The 23,336-nt window shown below is 39.9% G+C and overlaps 1 protein-coding gene across 16 annotated transcripts in view; it reads left to right on the forward strand.

The window, feature by feature from the left end:
- Nucleotides 1–845: 845 nt before the first annotated feature.
- LOC139557552 (transcription factor 15-like) overlaps nucleotides 846–23,336 on the forward strand; it is a 30,461-nt gene continuing 7,970 nt past the window's right edge. The window contains exons 1-11 of one of the 16 annotated variants that reach the window (XR_011671408.1): nucleotides 846–1,245; nucleotides 1,404–5,034; nucleotides 8,097–8,216; nucleotides 9,726–15,470; nucleotides 16,226–16,285; nucleotides 17,257–17,462; nucleotides 18,012–18,345; nucleotides 18,452–18,520; nucleotides 18,625–18,763; nucleotides 18,883–19,025; nucleotides 19,167–19,758. The gene's annotated coding sequence lies outside the window, so the exon portion shown is untranslated. Of the gene's footprint in view, nucleotides 1,246–1,403; nucleotides 5,035–5,931; nucleotides 8,230–9,725; nucleotides 15,471–16,225; nucleotides 16,286–17,256; nucleotides 17,463–18,011; nucleotides 18,346–18,451; nucleotides 18,521–18,624; nucleotides 18,764–18,882; nucleotides 19,026–19,166; nucleotides 19,759–23,336 lie in introns of those variants that run through there. The other 15 variants (XR_011671410.1, XR_011671413.1, XR_011671412.1 and 12 more) reach the window with 15 other exon arrangements.

Genomic DNA, 23,336 nt, shown 5'->3' on the forward strand with positions numbered 1-23,336 from the left:
GCGGCAGGGACTGGAAGACTGGTTAGGATCGAGGGAAAGATGAACGGAGCAAAGTACAGAAAGATCCTTGATGAAAACCTGCTCCAGAGTGCTCAGGACCTCAGATTGTGGTGAAGGTTCACCTTCCAACAGAACAATGACCCTAAGCACACAGCCAAGACAATGCAGGAGTGGCTTCGGGACAAGTCTCTGAATGTTCTTGAGTGGCCCAGCCAGAGCCCGGACTTGAACCCGATCGAACATCTCTGGAGAGACCTAAAAATAGCTGCACAGTGACGCTCCTTATCCAATCTGACAGAGCTTGAGAGGATCTACAGAAAAGAATCTGAGAAACTCCCCAATACAAACTCCCCGATTACAGACATGAGGCTGTAATCGCTGCCAAAGGTGCTTCAACAAAGTACTGAGTAAAGTGTCTGAATACTTAAGTAAATGTGATATTTCATTTTTTTTTTTTTTTTATACATTTGCAAAAGAATCTAAAAAAATGTTTTTGCTTTGTCATTATGGGGTATCGTGTGTAGATTGATGAGGGCGAAAACTATTTATTCAATTTTAGAATAAGGCTGTAACGTAAAACAACATGTGGAAAAGGTGAAGGGTGGTTCGAGCCCTGAACTGGGTGGTTCGAGCCCTGAATGCTGATTGGCTGACATTTATTTTTTATTGCTCTACTCTACTTATAATAGCAATAAGGCTCCTTGTGGGTTTGTGGTATATGGCCGATATACCACAGCTAAGGGCTGTATCCAGGCACTCTGCATCGCATTGTGCGTAAGAACAGCCCTTAGCTGTTAGCCATATACGAATCCCCGAGCTGACAAGGTAAAAATCTGTTGTTCTGCCCCTGAACAAGGCAGTTGTAACTGCCAGTTAGACTTACAGGTTATGTCGTTGTTTTGTGTTTGAATTGTGTAACTGACAGTTAGACTTACAGGTTATGTCGTTGTTTTGTGTTTGAATTGTTTACGTGTCCGCTGTGCGGGGAAATGATAAGAGAAGCGGAACTACGTAGCTAATAACTGTTGTAACGGGGATCCTTATTGTAGCAACACACTTTTGGAAGGAAGGCAATCCCGCGCTGTGTTAGCTAAGTTTTCATGTCATCGGGTGTAGTTCATAAAGTTTGAAGCGTATATGTTAGGATGGTAACGTTATAATAATTAAGGATGAAGCGTGAATTCATGCCAGGAATAATAAGTGTGAAGCTTGATTTCCTCCCTTCTGTAATAAGCAGCCAATGAGGTATTTTTCCTTTATTCATGTGTTTAATCTAATACTGTTATAGCGCCAGCTAAACTGTTTTTGTATGTAAGCACTTCAGAGTTATACCAAGCTAATAAGTCACTCGTAAGATAAGGTTGTAAGAGTGTGCTTAACTGTATTTTTCATTTACTTTATAGTTCTCACGGAAGGTGATAATTCTGACTAAATCTACAGAATAAAGCCGCCAGTTAAAATCAAGGAACGGTTGTGCTCGTGGTTACTGGAGGGAGCTACAGTGAGAACGCAATGCTCTTCACGAGCAAGAGAGAAAGAAGAATCTTACCCAGCTGTAAAACGTCTACAAGATTCCCAAATCCTGGTAGGCCCTGTCATCTGCCAGATAAGAGTTTTGCACCTACCTGCAACCTAAGAAGAAAATCTCCACATAAGGAAGCATTGTGAGGCAACATAAGGTCAAGACTAACAGGAAAGTCAGACACGCAAGTACAAGTCAAGGTGTTCGAAGGTGGTCCTAGCCTTGTGAACAGCTAATAAGAGACTTTAAGATTACAATTTGTAAGGACTGGAAATAGTTGTGTATTTCAAGAGGCTGGTATTATGCATTTGTTCTTTCTATCTTAATGTATCGCTGGTATGTGTATTACTGGAAAAATATTATTTGATACTTACTAAAAAAAATATATATTAAAAAAAAGGGATATATATATATATATATATATAGTTACAAAACATTAAGGGTCAGCGTACACCTATTAATTCTATTTTCACCTGTAAGTTAATAGTGTAATTGTTTGGTACGGTGTTTGTTCAAGCCTTTGTTACAAGCATTATACATGTTTATACCACGTACTAAGGTTTAAATTACAGTGAATTAGAGTATAAATTACCTACTCACTTATCCAAACCTTACCTAGAATTGATTTGATTTAGAATGTCAGAAAGAGGTAGTTTCACTAAAGGTGATAGAGATGGGGTAGGTCAAGTTGAGCAGCTGCAGCAACACCTCGCAAACTTCAAGCCTTCATCAGAACAAACAGAGCAGCAGGAAGAGGCCCAGACTGGTGTGGAGTCACTTCTGCCAGCGAATGATGATACAGAGGCTGCTAATGAGATATCACAACAAGAGCCACGAAAAGGTGAGAGGGTCCGCAGGTTAACTGAAAAGGGCAGAGAACTGCGCGACGAAAGGTGGAGACAGCTCGAACATCGTTTCAGGGTCAGCTATGAGAAGTGGAAGGCTCTGGTAAAGGAAGCAAAACAGTCACTGACAGGCTGTTGCTCTGAAGACCTACTAGAAGACCTCTTAAACAAGATTAGTCATACCTCTACAGAACTAAACCTTGTCTATGTAAATTTGCGTCAAATCGACATTCCCGACAACGATATAAGACGCAGAGTTGATACTTGTGAAGCAGTTACAATGTCTATTATCAAGACTGTAAGGTGTCATTTAAAAGGCAGGGAAGAAGGTCAAAGTAACCAGATAGAACTGAACTGGAAGGAGAGCAATTTCTTGTGCGTGTGCGAACTCTCACATAAGTCAAGTCTCAACTATCAGCCCTCAAGTGCTTCCTCCCAGTCTCAAAGCAACTCAAAGGTCAACTCCAGACGCTCAAGCGTGTCATCTGTCAAGAGACAAGAGGCTGCGGCGGAAGTTGCTGCTAACCAAGCAGCTTTAGAAGTAATGGTTAAGCAAGAACGCCAACTAGAAGAGCTTCAGAGACTCGAAGATGAAGATAAGAAGAGGACAGCGGAGCAAGAAGCTGAGGCTGTGAAACGCAGCTTAGAAGAAGCTAGGCTGCGAGTCAAGTTATAGGTAGAAAATGCTGCCAGACGAAGGACGCTAGAAGACAAGCGTAGAGAGTTAGAGCGCCTAGAAGTGCTCAAGAAACTAAATGCTGCCAAGGCGCGGATGCAAGTGTATGAGCAAGATGAAAACTCAGAGGACGAGAAGAGAGAACTACTCTCTAACTGTAAATCTGTGAAAGAAGTCATGCACAGAAGTGGGTCATTTCACAGTCTCTCACCACAACATGTTGTGACAAGCACACAACAAGAAGATGGCAACAAAACCATGTTCAGGTTACTAGCGGAATCAATCAGTGAAAGCCGCCTCCCCATACCAGAACCAGTAACATTCAATGGAGAACCACTCTCGTTCACTGACTGGAAGGTCTCTTTTCAGACTCTGATAGACAGGAAGAACATACCAGCAACTGAGAAGATATATTACTTAAGAAAATATGTCGGTGGGCCTGCCAAGAAAACCATCGAAAGTTACTTTATGTTAGGAACAGAGTCAGCCTACCATGCTGCGTGGACCATTCTTGAAGAAAGGTACGGAAACAAATTCCTCATCGCCAAGTCCTTCAGAGATAAGCTCAATGCATGGCCTAAGATAGGATCCAAGGACAGTCTTGAACTTAGAGACCTTGTAGACTTTCTTCGCAGCTGTGAGGCTGCTATGTCTCAGAATAAGGGCCTGGAGGTGCTTAACGACTGTAATGAAAACCAAAAGATCCTCGCTAAACTTCCAGATTGGCTAACTTCAAGATGGAATAGAAAGGTCATAGACATCTTAGAAGAAACTGAGACCTTTCCAAGCTTCAGTCAGTTTGTGAAGTTTCTCACGAGAGAAGCAAAGATCGCTTGTAATCCTGTAACATCCCTTCATGCTTTGCAATCAAGCGAAGATGGAAAACCTAAGACACCAAGGATTCAAAGCCCCGGAGCAAGGGTGTTAGCAACTAACTCTGATGAGAAAGATACTGTTACTAGTTGTGTCTTCTGTGAGATGTCAGGTCACAGTCTCCACAAATGCTGTAAGTTCATGGATAAGCCCACCACAGAGCGACAGAAGTTTGTTCAAGAGAATAAATTGTGCTTTGGCTGTTTAAGGCCTGGGCATCACTCGAAAGATTGTGATAACAGGAACACCTGCGACACGTGTCAGAGGAGGCATCCATCCTGCCTGCACGAAGACCGTACTAAAGAAAGGTTAAGGGATAGGAAGACAGAGCCCCCACAAGATAAGGGGACAAGAGCGTCAAGTGAGGCCATATCCAACAGAGTCGTAAGGGACATTAAAACTTCTTGGAACTATAGGGGGTGCTGTTCCGCATTAGCATATTTTGGTCTCCAAATTAAACTGCCTCGTGCTAAATTCTTGATCGTACAATATGCATATTATTGTTATTATTGGATAGAAAACACTTTCTAGTTTCTATAGCCGTTGGAATTTTGTCTCTGAGTGGTACAGAACTATATCTACAGCACTTTTCATGACAGGGGTCAGATTTCAGAAATTTTTACCCCTGATCTGGAGTCTGTTTTTAAGGTGACAGTGAATGCTATGAAGAAACCGACACTGCCTACGTCTTCCTCTGGGTGTCTGTACGTCATCACGTTTTGAATGGAATCGATTGCACAATCACAGCCACTATAAAAGAACAAAACGTAGAGGTACCTCCCTTTCTCGTCGCGCGCCTGAAGCGTGAAGGACATCGGACTTGCCTCATTCCAAATCGTTGTTTAGCCAGCAATATTTCTCTGGTCATGTTTTTAGTCGTTATAGTTGTTAAAAACATCATAATGTAGTTAATTTGAACCGTTTTATAGCAATTTATATCCGTTTAGTGCGATTCTGAGGAATTTCTTTGTCGTGCACTTTCTAGCTTTGGGAACGTTTCGGGGTCTCGGGCGTTGTTAGTGGACATTTCGAAGGACAGAGGACATCTATCGACCAAAAGAAGATTACAACATAGAAAGGATACATTGCCCAAGAATCTGATGGAAGAACAGCTCAAAGTAAGCAATATTTAATATGATAAATCGTTGTTCTGTCGAAATATTTTAAACGCATATTTCGCCATTTTGTTTGTTATCGCGTCACTTGGTGAACCCTGTATTGAAAAGTAAGGATAATTTTAAAAATGTAAGTCAGCGGTTGCATTAAGAACTAATTTGTCTTTCGATTCCTGTCAACCCTGTATTTTTTAGTCAAGTATATGATTAGCTTTCAATTAAACTAGATCACTCTGAAAGATGACGTCAGACATTTTGAGGCTTGATTTCCTAGTATTTTCATTGTGTAACCACGGTTTTGTATGGCTAAATATGCACATTTTCGAACAAACTGTATATGTATGTTGTAAAATGATGTTACAGGAGTGTCATCGGAAGAATTCTGAGAAGGTTAGTGAAAAAATTAATATATTTTGGCGGTGATTACGTTATAGCGCTCTTTGGCTGGAATCGATGCTCTGGTAACGTTTTCACATGTGGTATGCTAACTTATCGATTTATTGTGTTTTCGCTGTAAAACGCTTAGAAAATCTGAAATATTGTCTGGAATCACAAGATCTGGGTCTTTCCATTGCTATGCTTTGTCTATTCTTATGAAATGTTTTATTAAGAGTAAATTGGTCATACACGTTGCTCTCTATAGTAATTCTAGTCGTCTTGTGATGGTCGGTGCAATTGTAAACTGTGATTTCTACCTGAAATATGCACTTTTTTCTAACAAAACCTATCCTATACCATAAATATGTTATCAGACTGTCATCTGAAGAGGTTTTTTCTTGGTTAGTGGCTATCAATATCTTAGTTTAGCCGAATTGGTGATAGCACCTGAAGTAGTAAGAAACTGATGGAGTTAGAAAAGTGGTGTATTTTGCTAACGTGTTTAGCTAATAGATTTACATATTTTGTCTTCCCTGTAAAACATTTTAAAAATCTGAAATGGTGGCTTTATTCACAAGATCTGTATCTTTCATCTGGTGTCTTGGACTTGTGATTTAATGATATTTAGATGCTACTATCTACTTGTGAAGCTATGCTAGCTATGCTAATCAGTGTGTGGGGGGGTGGGGGGTGATCCCGGACCCGGGGTAGAGGCTCGTTAGAGGTTAACAACACTCACACCTCCACAATCATTCTAGTATGGGTGTCAACCACAAGCGAGCCAGATCGTGAAGTTCTTGTGTATGCACTTCTTGACACCCAGAGCGACACCACCTTTATCCTTGAAGAGACAACAAAAGCCTGGGAAGATACGAGTCGTCTTTGACTGCTCAGCTAAGTTTCGAGAGACGTCCTTGAATGACCATCTCCTTACCGGTCCAGAGTTGACAAACACATTGCTGGGCGTCCCTTGTCGTTTTCGTAAGGGTCCAGTTGCAATCATGTGTGATGTAGAGCGCATGTTCCACCAGTTTCATGTGAAAGCAGAAGACCAAGATTATCTACGGTTCCTTTGGTGGGAGAACGGAGATCTAGAGTCTCAACCCTCAGTGTATCGTATGAAGGTCCATTTGTTCGGCGCAGCTTCATCTCCTGGTTGCGCCAACTATGGTCTCAAACATCTTGCTGCCGAAGAACGAGGAAGCTTCAGCGAGAGGTATATCCAGTTCATAGAAAGGAACTTTTATGTTGATGATGGGTTGAAGAGCGTATCGTCTGAAGCTGAAGCGGCCCAGCTGGTGAAAGAAGCAAGAGAGCTTTGCAGCATCGGCAAACTCCGGTTGCACAAGTTTATCTCTAACAGCAAGGAAGTTATAGCCACAATTCCCAAGGAAGAACGTGCCGAGGGTGCCAAAGACCTGGATATGGCTCTGGGTGAACCACACATGGAGAGAGCGCTTGGTGTACTGTGGTGTGTCGCATCAGACGAGATCCAGTTTAGAGTAGTTGTCAAGGAACGCCCACTCACAAGAAGAGGAGTATTGTCTACAGTAGCCTCTGTATATGATCCGCTTGGGTTTGTGGCACCCTTTGTCCTGGCAGGGAAGCAGATCGTGCAGCAGATGTGTCGTGACAAGATCGACTGGGATGACCCCCTTCCAGATGACCTACGTTCCCAGTGGGAATTCTGGCTCCAATGTCTACAAATCTTGTCTGAAGTAAGGATTCAACGAGCCTACTTGCCATCAAGTTTCAAGGAGGTGCAGAGTTATGAGCTCCATCACTTCTCCGACGCTAGTACCTCAGGTTATGGAGAGTGCTCATACCTCAGAACAATCAACACAGACAGAAATGGAATAAAGACAGAAGAAACGCAAGGATTAATGACATTGTCATCTTGCAAGATGATACTGCACCACGCAACCAGTGGAAATTGGCAAAAGTTACAGAAGTGTACCCGAGACAGGATGGCCGGGTGAGAAGATTCAAGTTACTGATCAGCGACTCAACCCTGGATGAAAGAGGTAAACGCATCACCAAACCCACCTATCTGGAGAGGCCCATCCATAAGACAGTCACCCTCCTGGAAGCCGATCAAGAAACCTGCAGACCCCTTTCACAGAAATCACCGGTGATTGGTGGGAGTGTAACTGACAGTTAGACTTACAGGTTATGTCGTTGTTTTGTGTTTGAATTGTGTAACTGACAGTTAGACTTACAGGTTATGTCGTTGTTTTGTGTTTGAATTGTTTACGTGTCCGCTGTGCGGGGAAATGATAAGAGAAGCGGAACTACGTAGCTAATAACTGTTGTAACGGGGATCCTTATTGTAGCAACACACTTTTGGAGGGAAGGCAATCCCGCGCTGTGTTAGCTAAGTTTTCATGTCATCGGGTGTAGTTCATAAAGTTTGAAGCGTATATGTTAGGATGGTAACGTTATAATAATTAAGGATGAAGCGTGAATTCATGCCAGGAATAATAAGTGTGAAGCTTGATTTCCTCCCTTCTGTAATAAGCAGCCAATGAGGTATTTTTCCTTTATTCATGTGTTTAATCTAATACTGTTATAGCGCCAGCTAAACTGTTTTTGTATGTAAGCACTTCAGAGTTATACCAAGCTAATAAGTCACTCGTAAGATAAGGTTGTAAGAGTGTGCTTAACTGTATTTTTCATTTACTTTATAGTTCTCACGGAAGGTGATAATTCTGACTAAATCTACAGAATAAAGCCGCCAGTTAAAATCAAGGAACGGCTGTGCTCGTGGTTACTGGAGGGAGCTACAGCAGTTAACCCACTGTTCCCCGGTAGGCCATCATTGTAAATAAGAATTTGTTCTTAACTGACTTGCCTAATTAAATAAAGGTTAAATTATATATACACCACACCTCCTCAGGCCTTATTACTTAAATATGTTTATACTCCGTACTCTGACATTGCTCATCCTGTTATTTCTGTATTTCTTAATTCCATTCTTTTACTTTTTAGATTTGTGTGTATTGTTGTGTATTGTTAGATATTACTGTACTGTTAGAGCTAAGAACACAAGCATTTCGCTACACCCGCAATAGCACCTGCTAATACTGTATGTGTCTGCGACCAATAACATTTGATTTGACCTGAATAGATATTTGAATCTGACTAAAGGAGTACAGTTTTAATTGTTTTGTTTACTTTTGAATATTATAATATTTTTTCGCCCTTCCCTTATGACAATTATTTTGTGTTAAAGTTTGTTTTCATCCCATTCAGTAGTGGGCGGCATGCACCTTTAATGTTGTTTGCAGATTGCCATAAACACCATTGAAGAAGAAAATGATATACGATACTTCTGCGCTTAAAGCCAGTAGGACTCCAATCAGAGTTACTTTCGAGTAGATGGGAAAGTCCATTGGACTCGTATTAGCCCATTATGTGCGTTGCCCATGTGTCGTCAAAGGGCCTCGCAGTGCATTCTGGGTAATTCTGGGACAAGGTGCGCACTCTTTCAATGAGCATTAGCATGGATTTAGTCAACAAGAAGTACAACATTACAAATAGTTTCCGAGATGTGAGATAATTCACTTGTTCTCTGTAATATAGTATAGCTTTGGAATCGTGACATTACGTACTTTCGAAGAAAATAGGCAGGTTTCTCGACTCATACCCTGACTTTGAGAAGGGACTGCGGGACGATTAGCTTAGCAACCGCATGACGCAGCATGACAACATGAACGCGATTTTTCGGCAGTCTGCTGGGTGAGGCGTTATACGTCCCTGCACGATGGGATTCCTATCTCCTTATTCTTCTAATATCTCTGCGCTAACTAAACGTTTCGATCTTTGAAGAATGGGAGCAATGGAAACCACACATTTTTACCTACCAGTTGAGCATCTCTCATAGTCTAATATAATGGACATTAATAAAAACAACGAAAATAGGTATATTTATTCGGACAACGTCGAGGAAGTTTATAACGTGCCAATTGAAGTTATCATACGACCAATCCCTCCTGTACTAGACGAGAGCAAAGTTCAGAGCCTTATGGGTACAATACCGGTAAAAATGTGGCCTAGTTCTGCCTAGATCAAACAATAAGAGAGTTGATTGTTAAGTGGTGGTGGTATAAATACAGACGGCAGCAAGAAAATAGTGAAGATTATCTTCTTAATTGAGAAACTAGGCTACTGTATTAGACTGATAAACCTCTAGTGTGAATGACACATTTTTGCCATGTTTATTGAATGTATCAAACGTGTATTTCCTTGTTCTGTGTGATAAATGACCTCTGAAATAGAATAGAAAAACTTACCAAATACAGTATTTTTCCTCATAGGAATCTAGACATCAGCACTGTTCCTCCCATTGATATACTCTGGATCAAGGGAAGGGAAGGAGGAAATTACTACTACTTTGGAGGCTGTCACCGTTTTGAGGCAAACACATGGTTGAAAATGAAAACCATTCCAGCAAAGATCTTCAAATCAAATGTTGCAGACCTGCACACTTACTTGGGTGCCTCAACCCCAGACCTACAGTGAAATTTGATTAATTGAGGACTATAGAGCCATGTTATACTCCATGTGAATCAGTGTTTTCAACTGTAAATGTGCAGTGCAAGTACTGACAAGCAGGTAGAGATGTAACTCTGTTTTATATTATGTTATATCATGTATTTCCCCTCCTGTATCACATTTGATGCTGAAAGGTGGAGCATTGTGTAATATTTCCAAATGCAAATAACCCCAATTGCATATCACAAATAGAAATAAAGAAGTAAGATTCCTTAAAGCTGCAATATGTAACTTTTTTGTGCAACCTGACAAAATGCATATAGAAATGTGTGTTAAAGGTCTGTCATTTTCATTGAAAGCAAGTCTAAGAAGCAGTAGATGTGCGTTATTTCTATGCTTCCTGTTCTTAAGTTTTATTTTTGCTTTTACTTTCGGTTTTGTACACCAGCTTCAAAAAGCTTAAAATGCAATATTTTTGGTTATGGAAAATATATTTCACAGCGATTTAGGTGGTACAATGATTCTCTACGCTACACTTGCTTGTTTTGTCACATAAACGGAATATTTTAATTTTAGCAACCAGGAAATGGCGGAGCGATTTCTGCATAGTGCATCTTAGATGTATACATTTTTTATTAACATAATTGGAAGCGCTAATAGTTATTTTAAGTTAAATGATTATGCTACAACGAAAGACAGTGTAAAAGTCAAAAGTAATTTATTGACGTCAGATTTGCACACAAACTTGAGTTAACCACACGGATCTAAAGTCAGAATACGGCAATACGTCAAAGATCTTTAGAACTAACCCAAGTTAGACCAGAGCCGGATCATTGATGAAACACAGTCTGGCTTTATGAGGAACAGACATATGTCTAACAATGTCAGACTAGTATTAGACATACTTGACTACTCAGACCTAATAACTGAGGATAGCTTCATATTATTTTTAGATTTTTATAAAGCATTTGACACAGTAGAGCATCAGTTCCTCTTCCACTCCCTTGAGAGACTTGGCTTTGGGGATTTTTTCTGTAAGGCTATTAAGACTCCCTATCAAATTGAAATATGGCATCTCACCTAGATTTGAATTAAAGAGAGGAATTAGGCAAGGTTGTCCTATCTCTCCGTACCTGTTTTTATTAATCACCCAACTTCTTACAAATTCTTTAAATAATAGTCCTGTACAAGGTATTTCCAAAGCTGGTAAAGAAATTATTATAAGCCAGCTGGCTGACGATACTACACTTTTTCTGAAAGATGCTAACCAAATTACCATATCGATCAATGTGATACAATCCTTTTCCAAAGTGTCTGGTCTATATCTTAACATTAATAAATGTGAACTCATGGCTGTAAAAAAAAAAAAAGTTAGATCAGAGCCTGTCATTTCCAATGGGAGCAAATTACTCATAGTGGGCAGAACAAGCAAGGAGGTGGGCAGAGCCAAGCACGAGCTAGTGAGATCCTATTTGCGTGTTCTAGCATGTATTTGCATATTTCCGTTAGGGAATGCCTACTCTGTGAAGTGCATATGCATTAACTAAATTTGCCCTTGCATTCCTAATAAACAACACAATTTTTAGAAACTTTGGCAACTTTGGTTAAAGTCTCCAAAACGCAGTCCACTGTTTGTTACAGATTCTAGTTTTGGAAACACAAAACTGTATGGAGATCAAATGTTTAATCGATTAGAAAATTAGGAGAATGTCGTCCAAAATCCATCTCGCTCCATGTTCTCCCATTGCTGGCCACTGGGCTTCCACTCATCACCATATTTGGTAATGAGTGGAAACGCCAACCGAATGCTTCACATTTATACAACCAGTGAAATATCTGTCTCATTGTTATATCTGCGCCTACTTCTTCACTAGTCTGATATGACTTCTTCTATAATATTATGGTGGTCCTCAAACAAACATTAGAAGTGAATGCCACCACCTACTGTACTGGAGTGTAGTCAATCACAGTTTATAGACTACATTAATAAAAAAACAAACATGAGAAACTAAACCCTCCTATCTAATCCTGTACTACTAATAAAATAAAAAAGAGCCCTACTAACTTCTAGCAAATCCTCCCCATCCCCCAAATCCCTTCCAACTATAAAAGCTTCTACCAATGTAATTGTCAACCAGTTCCCCTATATCACTCACTTTTGACCAATATTTTATTTTCTATTTTAAGGTTAGATCAACAACAGGATCTGTGAGTAACGACGGAGGAACATCCCCCATCACCACAGAAGAGCCAACCTCCAACTCCATCAGACCACTCTCATCAGCAAACGTTTTAACTCTCCATCCAAAGCCACTGCCTTGTCTACTAGTATATTCCCAAAGGTCATCTAGAACAGTAACATCTTAAGTTGGTACTTGAAAATTACTTGAATTAAAATGAGAGGAGAATAGATAATGTTCAAATATTTTAATGAAACATTTTATTAAATGTATTGGTCTTGCAAATTAATTTCCAGGCTGAGTACCGAGTTTTATTTCCTCACGTTTCGCGCTGTGATTTCCAGGCGAGCTCGCTCATTCCACCAACACTGCCACTTAGCCAATCAGGTACAGAACTGACTGATTAGGCACCGCCTAACGTCACATTGATAGCTAAAATGACGGAAAATGTAAATTCAAGTCTGCCTTTTGTGCTTATGGAACATTTCTGGGATATTTTATTTCAGCTCATAAAACATGGGACCAAGATGTTGCATGTTGTGTTTTATATTTTTGTTCAGTATAGTTTACCCAACTTTTTTAACCACTACATAACTGTACCTAACCAACCGGCATTGTGTAACGTGCCAAATAATGCGTCAAACTTTGCCAGCATGAATCGGCCCTGAAGACCCACATGAGGTTGTGGCGATGTACTGCCATCTCGTGGCAACTAGAAACAATTGCATAATATGAACTATTACAAATGGATGGTTCTTGAAAATAAATATTAGTGCTTGAAAAAGTACTTGAAAGTCCTTGAATTTGACTTGCCACTGCATGTACGAACCCTGAGACAAAAACAACTGTTTATTATCAACAACTTTCTTCTTTGAGAAGAACATACAGTAAGACTTCAACACTGATAATTTTAATCTGCAGTCAATCGACCGTCTTTCAACAGCCGCTACAGTAGCTTGTTGAATTGATTTGATCTCATGAGAGAGAAACCTTCCCCTCTTCTAAAAAGCTCCATCGTCAGCATATAAGGAAACCCCAATGCCTCACCCACATGGCTAAACACATTGTTAATCATAAGGTTGAACAGAATAGGACTGATAGCACTACCTTGAGGAATACCATTAACAACTCCATAATCATCAGATAAATACCCACCAATACCCAGTCTTGCCATCTTAATCAGTAGGCCTTCTCTCCACATAGTGTCATGGGTTTTTTTAATGTAAAAAAAAGACAGTAGCCATTACTATTGTGTTTCAAGGTAAGACAACGTCAAATTAACAACTGTTTATTAATCCAACAGGGGCAGGGAAAAGACAGGTCAAGAGCAGGCAGGGGTCAGTAATCCAGATAGGTGGGGCAAAGGTACAGGACGGCAGGCAGGCTCAGGGCAGGCGGAAAAGGTCAAAACTGGGAAACCAGGAACAATCGAGAGCCAGGAACAGAGGGAAAACCACTGGCAGGCTTGACGAAACAAAACGAACTGGCAACAGACAAACAGAGAACACAGGTATAAATACACAGGATAATGGGGAAGATGGGCGACACCTGGGGGGGGGGGTGGTGGAGACAATCACAAAGACAGGTGACACAGATCAGGGTGTGACAATTACTTCTTTCATGACCAGAGTTTATTCCACTTCATTCCTCACCTTTACTAATGCATGAACCAAGACTGATCTACCTTTAAGGAATCCACTTTGACGTTGACTCAATAAACCCCCTTGTTCCAGGAAATAGGACAGTCTGTTGACAATCATCTTTTCCATCAGTTTATATGGGTTAGAGGTCAGTGCCATCGGTCTATAACTACCAGCACATGAAGGATACTTCCCAGGCGTTACAAAAGTTAATAGAACTGCAAGTTTCCATCCAGAATGTATAAATAACCCTTTCACTCCAGATCTTATTAAATAATCCCAGGTGAATATTTATGACCTCATCAGGAGGATGCTCAACATTAGATAAGACAATTTATCATGACCCAGGGCTGTATATCCACAGCTAATTAGGGCTAATTGCATCTCAGGCAATGTAAAATCAGCATCCAAGGAAGAGTCAACAATATCAATTTTCTTATGCACGTTAGTATGAGCATTTAAAATCTCACGCTTGCATTTCTTGTACACTTCGTTCAATGTAACCCCACTATGTATACTGAACAAAAATATAAATGCAACATGCAACAATTTGATAGATTTTACTGAGCTACAGTTCATACCATCAACCAAAACCGGAAATAGAGTCCTGCTTCTTCCACTTGGACCAAACATCTCCCAGTCCAGTACCCCTGCCTATTGTAGAACAGAACTGTCTCCATGCATTTCTCTTGGCAGACTTAACGACCCTACACACCAAAGCTCTCTTCCTTTGGAAATTAAGTAGAATTTCAGGAGGCAAAGTCCCCAAGTATCCTGATATTTCATCAAACATCGCTACAGATGGTTGTCAACAAGGATTGTAGAAATGTAACAGCTTAATATTACCACCTGTACGGTAGATTTCAACCATCACACATTCATATTCAGGTGGAACATATATTTTACGATATGAAAAACCTTCCTTTATGAACGTAGCGCATCCTCCACCCTGACCAGTTGTTCTATCAGATCTGCGTGAACAATAACCAGGAATAGTATAATCAAGATGTGATCTAAGCCACGTTTCTTGAACACATATCACATCAGGTTTCATCTCTAAATCAATTAAACATTTCTTAAACTCTTGACCATTGACAATAAGGCTTCAAGCATTCCATTGAAGAATGATAAAAACCATAATACAACTACACTGTAAGACTTTTCTGTAATTTCAACAGTAAAACACTGTAGAAGGCACAGTAAATACCTTAAATGTGTTAAACAGCATTGATGCTGTAGATTGCACTGCATTATGGGTAAAATGCTGAAAAATACTGTTATTAACTGTAATTGTAAGCCTCCTGTAAAAAGTACTCTAACTTACTGTATTTCTTTACAGTAGTACCCGAACAGTGCTGTAGTGGGCGGCGCCAAACGGTCTGTGGTGTGTGAGTGTGAGAGAGAAAGCGAGTTAAATCTCATAGTTGAAACCAAGACTGTTCTCAGGGCAGGTCTGCCGGTTTTGACTAGCAGAAGTTACTTTTTTTAGCAGGTTACGATAATTAACGCAGCAGGTTAGGATAATTAGGTAAAGGTAAAATGCTAACAATGTTCCCGACGCGACTCGAATCTATGCACAACCATGCCTGCCCTGAGAAGAGACTTGATTTCCACTAATGCGATGCTCCGGGCCAAACGGTCTGTGAAGGAAGACTCATGAGGAAATTAGCTTTCTGTTCTACTCGAGCTATTTTATTTTGTATTTTCGTGGAAAATTCGCCAAAATATTTTTTTGAGCAGCTGCTAGGTATGTACTAATTCCATATACTTCGATATGCCTACTGCAGGTTTTCTTAACTAAGCTACTAACGTTATCTAGCTGGCTAACGTTAATTCGTTTGGATTGGGTTAGCTAACCGTATACTATAGCCAATTTGACATGTCGGTCTGCTGCGTTGATTTTTCTTGTGGGTAAAATAATCAGTGATAATGTTGCTATAGAGCGAATCATTTCAGTATTAACAACGTGCATAAATCCATATGTGTGTTTCTTTGGATAGGCTACTTAACCTGTGGATGCATGACATGGGTGACATGGTGCTAACGCTATTGGTGGCAAAGTGGTCCTAGGCTTCACCGGACAAAAATACAGTTCGTCTAGGGAGGGAGCGAGAGTTTAGCTATGTCGAATACACCTTTAGTTTGTCAGCAGGCACGGACTGACATTTTGTCTTGGGATGTATACTTTTTGGGTGGTTCTGTAGTTGGAATGAGGGGAATGGAAGTTCTCAGATGAAAGGTGCTTGCTAACGTTAGTTATAGCTAAGAGATGGCGAACTCCATTGGACACCTTTCTCTAAATATCTCTGGTTAACGTTAGCTCTATTCAGTCTATTCAATCACACGCACCGTGTGATTTAGCGAAAGTGTAGTGGAATATTCCCCCTGTGTTTTTGTTATCCTTATTAGTCCATTAAATTAAGAAATTCAGCAACAACAGGCACAGACTGATATTTTACCCTGCAGGATATTAAAGTTATATTTTATTTTCGTTTTCTTCAGATTGTGTGGTTAGCTTGCTAGCAGCCATTATCCAGGGAGATGGTCGTGGCATTTTCCCGCGTGAGTTTAATTTTCCTCGAACTTTTGCTAATCTTTCAGAAGTGATCCTTATCCAACCATTAATTAGACAAAGTAAAATTAATGATATCTGAAACATCAGGCACAGACTGATATTTTATTTACCCTTGTAGTCTATAATTATTTTGTTTAGATTGTGTGGTTGGCATGAGTTGCATAGTAACATATAGCTTGATAGCTCTTTTGGTGTGTTCATGCAATTTGGTGGCTGGGGGTAGTTCATTTTCGTATTGCAGGCTGGTAGCTGGAAGTAACTTTATATTTATATTTCTGTTTCCTAAATATTAAAGCATTCATTACTCGTTTAAAAAAAAACATAGAAATGTTGCGAACTACAGTTTTGCTTGTGGGATAGAGTGCCCTTGCACCAAAGCATCACTACTTGTTATCCTACCCCGACCACATCCTGCAATTTGGGCGACTCATTCGTTTGTGGACACTGAGGTTTGATAGCAAGCACTCCTACTTCAAGGAGTGTGCCAGAAAACTTGTCTGAGAGCCACCAGTTACTCCAATCTTACTTATGCAGCGGCCAATTGTTTCCACATAGCATTGACGTTGTTGGTGTGGTGAATTAATTTGAGGAGCAGTTATATAACAACGCCATTCAGGGAGCTGGAAAGTCAAAAGGGTTTTCAAAGCAAAGTACTGCAGAGGTGTCTAAAATTGTATACAAAGTAACAACATACACTAAAGGCCTTATTGTAATGTTGGAAAATGATGACGGATACACATTTGGAAAGATCTCACTGATTCTGTTCACAGAATCACAGGTTCATTTAATTGTTGGGGTGTATCAGTCTGTGTCAGTGGTTGATCTCGGGTTCATTTTATACCAGATCCTCTGATTAATTATGTGTGTGTTAATGAAGATAATCTGAGTAATTATTACCCACTACCAATTTATAAAGTGTCAGGTTTCCCTGCATCACTCAGTGTTCTCCTTAAACCAGTGTAGGCATGGAGGGTCTTCAAGATGCAATTAAACATCAATTGCCCGAGTTGGAGACCGAGATGGTGAGATCTTTGTCGGAGCATCTGAGGGCAGATGTTGGAGTGGAGAATATTAACAACCTTGAATATGTTCAGCCGGAGGACATAAAATACCGTTTGATGCCAATATAGTGCCTGGAATTGCTTCAGTCCTTCAACCAAAGAGGTGAGATCATGATTGATAAATGTAACATATTTGTGTGATTGTTATGAAAAAAGGTGCTATCTAGAACCTAAAATGGTTATTTGGCTGGCCCCATAAGAGAACCCTTTGAAGATCCATTTTTGATTCCAGGTACATGTATAACCCTTTTGGTTCCAGGTAGAACTCTTATGGGTTCTATGTAGAACCCTTTCCACAGAGGGTTCTACATGGAACTCAAAACTGTTCTACCTGGAACCAAAAAGGGTTCTCCTATGGGGACAGCTAAAGAACCCTTTCGGAACCCTTTTTTCTAAGAGTGCAAATTCACACACAAGGTTAAAAGGTTCTGTAAATAGTTTGTTTGCCCTCAAAATAAATGGTTTATGCTATGATGGAGCGAGGCATATGCAATAAAAGGGACGGAAATTAAAAATATACATAAGTACAAAAATATACAAATGTTTCTGTAAATTGATTGTTTGTCCTCTTGTGCTAGTATGGAGTGCAGCGCATAGCTTAACAGAGTTTTTTTCTTTGTATTTAAAAAAATAAATAAAATAAAAAATGAAGAATGGATTGGATCTGTAACAATGGATAGTACACTTGTCCTCCTCCAAGCATCAGTGACCTCCATGAACAGTGGCCTTTCCTTTTCACCAAGTTATGACTATGCGACCACTTCAATACCCTCACTGGCATCGTGATTGACAGTCGCCTGACTCAAGCTCTCCTGAACAAGGGTAAGAGAACTGTCAACTTTTTTAAACGCCAAAAGACCAAGTTGAGAAGAGGGATCCAGTGCCTGCTGAATGAAATCGACGGTTACATCAAAGGCAATGACAATCTAACAGCCACTGCTGCCATTCTTTTGTTGATGAACGAGTCTCTGTTCCTCTTGGCAGATGTAAGGAATAGTGTTTTTATACTTATAAAGTTTATATGATTAATTGTGTTTATACTGTACTGTTTTTACACACGATTTTAATATTTTTTATGTTTTTTGATTTTAGGTCACTGCAACTCGGGTTGATGTCGAGGCGCAAATTCCTTTGCCAGACACACCATGGCTATCATGCTTGGTAATACACTTATTTGATTTAAGGTGGAACAGAAATGTATTGTGGTAGCTATCTAGAGATGTCTAGTAAGTATACACTAACACCCTTACTTTTGTGTATTTCAGGAAATACTCTATTGGGTTCTTCAAAATGGATGGTGTCGATTTGAGGGGAGAGTGGTCTGTGTTATGGACAGTGAGTCCAACTTTCCTGCTGCCCTCTGTGCCAGGAGTCGGCCTCTGCAACCTTGGAGCTTATACAGAGGTAAGCATTGAACATTCATTGATGTTACATTTAGCATTTGTTAGTTACATTGCAATGATATTCTTATTTTTTATTTTTTTTCAATGCCTCAAATGATTTTAATATATTCTATGTTGAAGGAACCAAATGCACAGCGAAAGCAGGAGTGAGCCGCAAAACCGGAAAGGTCGTTCAGAGGAAGCCATTGCCAATTGACCCACATGTTACGCGCTTTCTCGCAGACCTGAAGGAGTTTGAGTGAGTTTGAGAGAACTCCAACATGGTAAGTACACAAACACACACAAACCTGATGAACACTAACTTTATTTGTCAGTTGTCATCTGCCTTTTTACCCAGTGAGTAATAGTAGTGATAGTAATAGCAATCACTCTTTCTATTCTTTCAATTTCCATGTTTCTCCTAGTTGACGTATCAGAGCTAAGAAGGATCAGAGTTTCAAAGGTTGGGGTGATAATCTGCACGCCACCGAGATTTATTAGAGACTTGTTTGCGTCTCTCATTCTCTCAGAAATCCTGCCATGCGGTTTGGGTCAGCAAATTATCTGCTTGCGCCTGCTTGAGCCTGTGTTGGCTTGCGGTAGCGTGCTTCTCTGGCTCCAGTCTAGCCCTGCTCGCTCCTCTCTATCATCCTTTTCTCTCAACCCCTTTCTCTCTCGATCTCTCTCTCAAAGACAGGCAGGCAAGCAGTTCTTGTTATAGGTTTTTGTGAAAATGTCTCCCTTTTAAACTGTTTTCCTATTTTTCATTGATCTGTTTAGATTATTTTTTAAATATATTTTTTTACATAATCCTGTATTTTCAAGAATGACTTATTCTGATGTCTTGGTTTGTGTATGGTGAAGTACATTATTGGCCAGTATTTGTCAATGTTCTTATCACTGTGTCTCTTTCTCTCCCCTACTATCTGGAGTTGTAATGTTGCTCTTTTCAAATGTTGTTATTTTTGGTTAAAGTGCAATTCATGTTATGAATTTGAATAAATATATATATTTGTACACGTATTGTTTCTCTTACAATATTACATTTCAGGGAGCTGTCTTAAGACAACCTGCAATGCTGCTTAGTACTGTAAAATAATTGTATATTACTGTAGATATTTCCCTGTAAATTTACAGCATTATACTGGCACCACAGTTGCCAGTTTAATACTGTAATTTTGCTTTGCAGCAGTGATGCTGTAATATAGTTTACAGTATGATTTTTCCTTACTGTAAAACATATTACAGCATCCTTACTGTACATTTACAGCATGGATGCTGTAATATGTTACATACTGTATTACAGCATCCTTGCTCTAAATTTACAGCAGGAATGCTGTAATATTTTTTACAGTAAGGAAAATAGTACTGTAAACTATATTACAGCATCACTGCTGCAAAGCAAAATTACAGTATTAAACTGGCAACTGTGGTGCCTGTATAATGCTATACATTTACAGGGGAAAGTTTTACAGTGTTCTTATTCTGTTCCTGATGATCATTTGGATTATGATTCTACATCCAATTTATCAAGGGTACTAAAACTTCAGTAATGTTCTGTATTTCTTGGGCTGCATTCACTACTTCCATTATTTGTGTAGTCCTTTTTTTCATATGGCCCATATTGATTGCTCTATACAAGAAGGCTATGAAGTCTGTACAATTTACAACCATGGATTTCACTGTAACCAAGCATTTACGCTCAAATGTCACATTTACATATTGTCCTCAGCCTAGTGTCAATGTTAGCGCATTTAGATCAAAAGGCTTGTTCATTGCCCAAACAGCCTCTGCATATGATACATTATTTGTTTGTACCTCTGCGCTTCCATTTTTTTTAAACGTATGCTGCACTATGCTCACCATCACAGTTGCAACATTTAACTTCAGGATTATATCCACATTTTCCATACTCATGATCCCCACCACACTTTGCACATCTAATTTTACCTTTGAACACATTAGCTACATGCCCCATCCTTTGGCACTTAAATCACAGAACTGGAGATCGTACATATTCTCTAACATGATAGCTTAGCATTCCTAGCTGTACTCTGGTTGGCAATATCTCTTCTAAGTTTAGCAGTACCGTTGTTGTGTCCACTCGACTGCCTCTCTTTTTGCTTTACATCCTTTTTTGTTCCGTTACTTTCCCAACATTCAAAGAAGTCATAACTTCTTCCATGGGTATTGACAGTGGTATCCCAGCCTCCTAAGTTTGGCCTTAGCACCAGGGATATGGCATTTCACCCGACCCTCATTAAGCGATTCTAACTTCAAATGTTCTCCTGCTGCATTTTACCGTTTGCATAAATCAATACTTTGCCAAATCCCAAAACTTTGGAAACCTTAAACATCCCTTTCTCTCGCTGAATTTCTTTTGTCAACTGAATAGGATGACGGTGCTTTTGTTTGATGGTTCAGGGAAAACAACCATACTTTGTAGCTCTCTTCTACTGTACATTCTCCTTTTCTAGAGTAGTCCTATGTTTTATAGCAGGCCTTTACTTTCAGCACCACTCAGTTCCCCAGCAGTATTCAGCCCTCATTACAATACATTTTTGTTTCTGTTCTTCCTACTTACAACAGATGTAACAGGTTGATCCTCACTGGAATTCTCATCATTATAACAATCAATTTCACTACCGCTAGCACCTGAAGCACCTGCCATGCTAACCACAGTCACAGTACAGTTGTGCTAGACCTCCAAACCAAAGAAAAGTTCTACTGTTTGTACCGTCTTCACAACCAGCGATATCAAAAAATTACTTGCTCTCAAAAAAGCCGTCACCGCACAAGTGGTACACAAACAAAGTATGTGATATGAGCTGATGGACAGGATGTTGTACAGGTCAATGGTCAGGTGTAATGTGAACAGAGTGCCTCCACACTCCAGACCAGACTGACTGTAAAAGTAGTTAAACGGTTAATTCGCTCCACACTACAGGATGCTATTTTGAGACGAGGCTTTGAGGCATGCATGCCCCCTTTCATTTCTGTGTGCCATTGGTCTTACCCAGTCAGCCTCAGTTGGTAAAAAATATGCCTCTTAACTTCCTAACCTCTAGGTTGTGTTTGCCATAGAGGGTCAGGTATGAGGAGGTGCTATAGGCTTTCTCAGGGGATGCAGGTCCAAAGGTGAATTCATAAGGAAGAAAATTCTTCCTCCAGGCCTGTTTTCCATTTTCTCTTTGACCTTCAGATAAGTGTTTGACATGAAACCGCTTTGAGGTCATTTCTGGATATTATTTCTGTCCATTTAGGGGCAATAGTTCTGTATATCTCCAGGGGCAAAATGTCAGTATATTGTCTTCAAGGACAAAGAAGTGCATCGCATTGGTATGTAGCTTTATGTAAGTTCAACGGTGTATGTATTGATGGCACAAAAAAATGACCTTGCATTGAATGTGGCCTTGCTTGATAAGTGTTGCTGTTAGATCACTCAGGGTGACACAGACAAAATGCTCTGATTATTATGGCTCCCGTCTACAGTAGGTTCTCAAGTAAAGCCTCTGATCTAAAGGAAGGTAGCCATAAAAAAAGGAGATGGTGATTAAAGATCAGTCCATTGTAGATCACTACAACAAGATAAGGGTCTCCGTCTTTCCATATCTCTAGTCTTTGTGAGCGCAGACCTGCCTTTTCCCCTCCCTCTGCGGCCATGGAGGAAGTGAAGGGAGACTGGTGGCAGCCTTTGCTGAGTAGCCCTAAAGGACTACATCTCTCCAAAGAATTGTTGCATGTGAAGCGATTTCCTGTTGCTCCCTCACTGTCTGGAAGTAACCATATTCTCACAGGGTTTTGACACACAAAATCCATATTCATTATTTTGTTTGATTTTTGTTTTGTTTTTTGGAGATGGCACCTGTTACTTTAGGGGGTTCATGGAGGGGGTGGAGTGGTAGGACATGTTTTATTTGGAGACAAAATTGCATAGTGATCACATTCTTGCTCTGTTGCTGCTACTGAATAGCTAACAGTTCATTTTGAATGAAAACATAGTATGCAGAGAGATATCCAAAGAAATGTGTTCTATGTTTATGGCTGGCTCTTCTTCATCACTGGTGAGTCTGCAACATGATTCAGTCCAGTTGTGAAATAAAAATATGACCTCACAGCCACCTCAATTCTTATCTCTTGCCCAAAAGATTTGATCTGATTGGTCAGACCAAAAATATCAGATTTGGGCTCCATGTGAAAACGCAGCCTAAGAACCCTATATAATTTATATTTTCCTCCCAGTACCCAACTCCACACAGGAGTCTTTAATTTAAAAAAATTCTACTGATCTTGAAAGAAAAATTATTTAAAAAAATCCTAATTAATAAAATTTTAATAAACAGAGATCTATTGATTGTGTATGTCTTCACACCCCAGAGTTAATACTTGGTGGAAGCACCTTTGGCAGCCGTTACAGCTGTGAATCGTTTTGAATAAGATTCTACTCTTAGGGAAACATACTGTAGATCCATTGTGTTTGTCAAAATTGCTCAAGCTCAGTAAATTTGGTTGGGAATCATTGATGGACAGCAATATTCAAACCTTGTCTCTGATTTTCAAGCGAATGGACCAGTCAGGAACACTCAACACCTCTT

Source organism: Salvelinus alpinus, chromosome 28 (genome assembly GCF_045679555.1).
Source record: "Salvelinus alpinus chromosome 28, SLU_Salpinus.1, whole genome shotgun sequence".
NCBI lineage: Eukaryota > Metazoa > Chordata > Actinopteri > Salmoniformes > Salmonidae > Salvelinus > Salvelinus alpinus.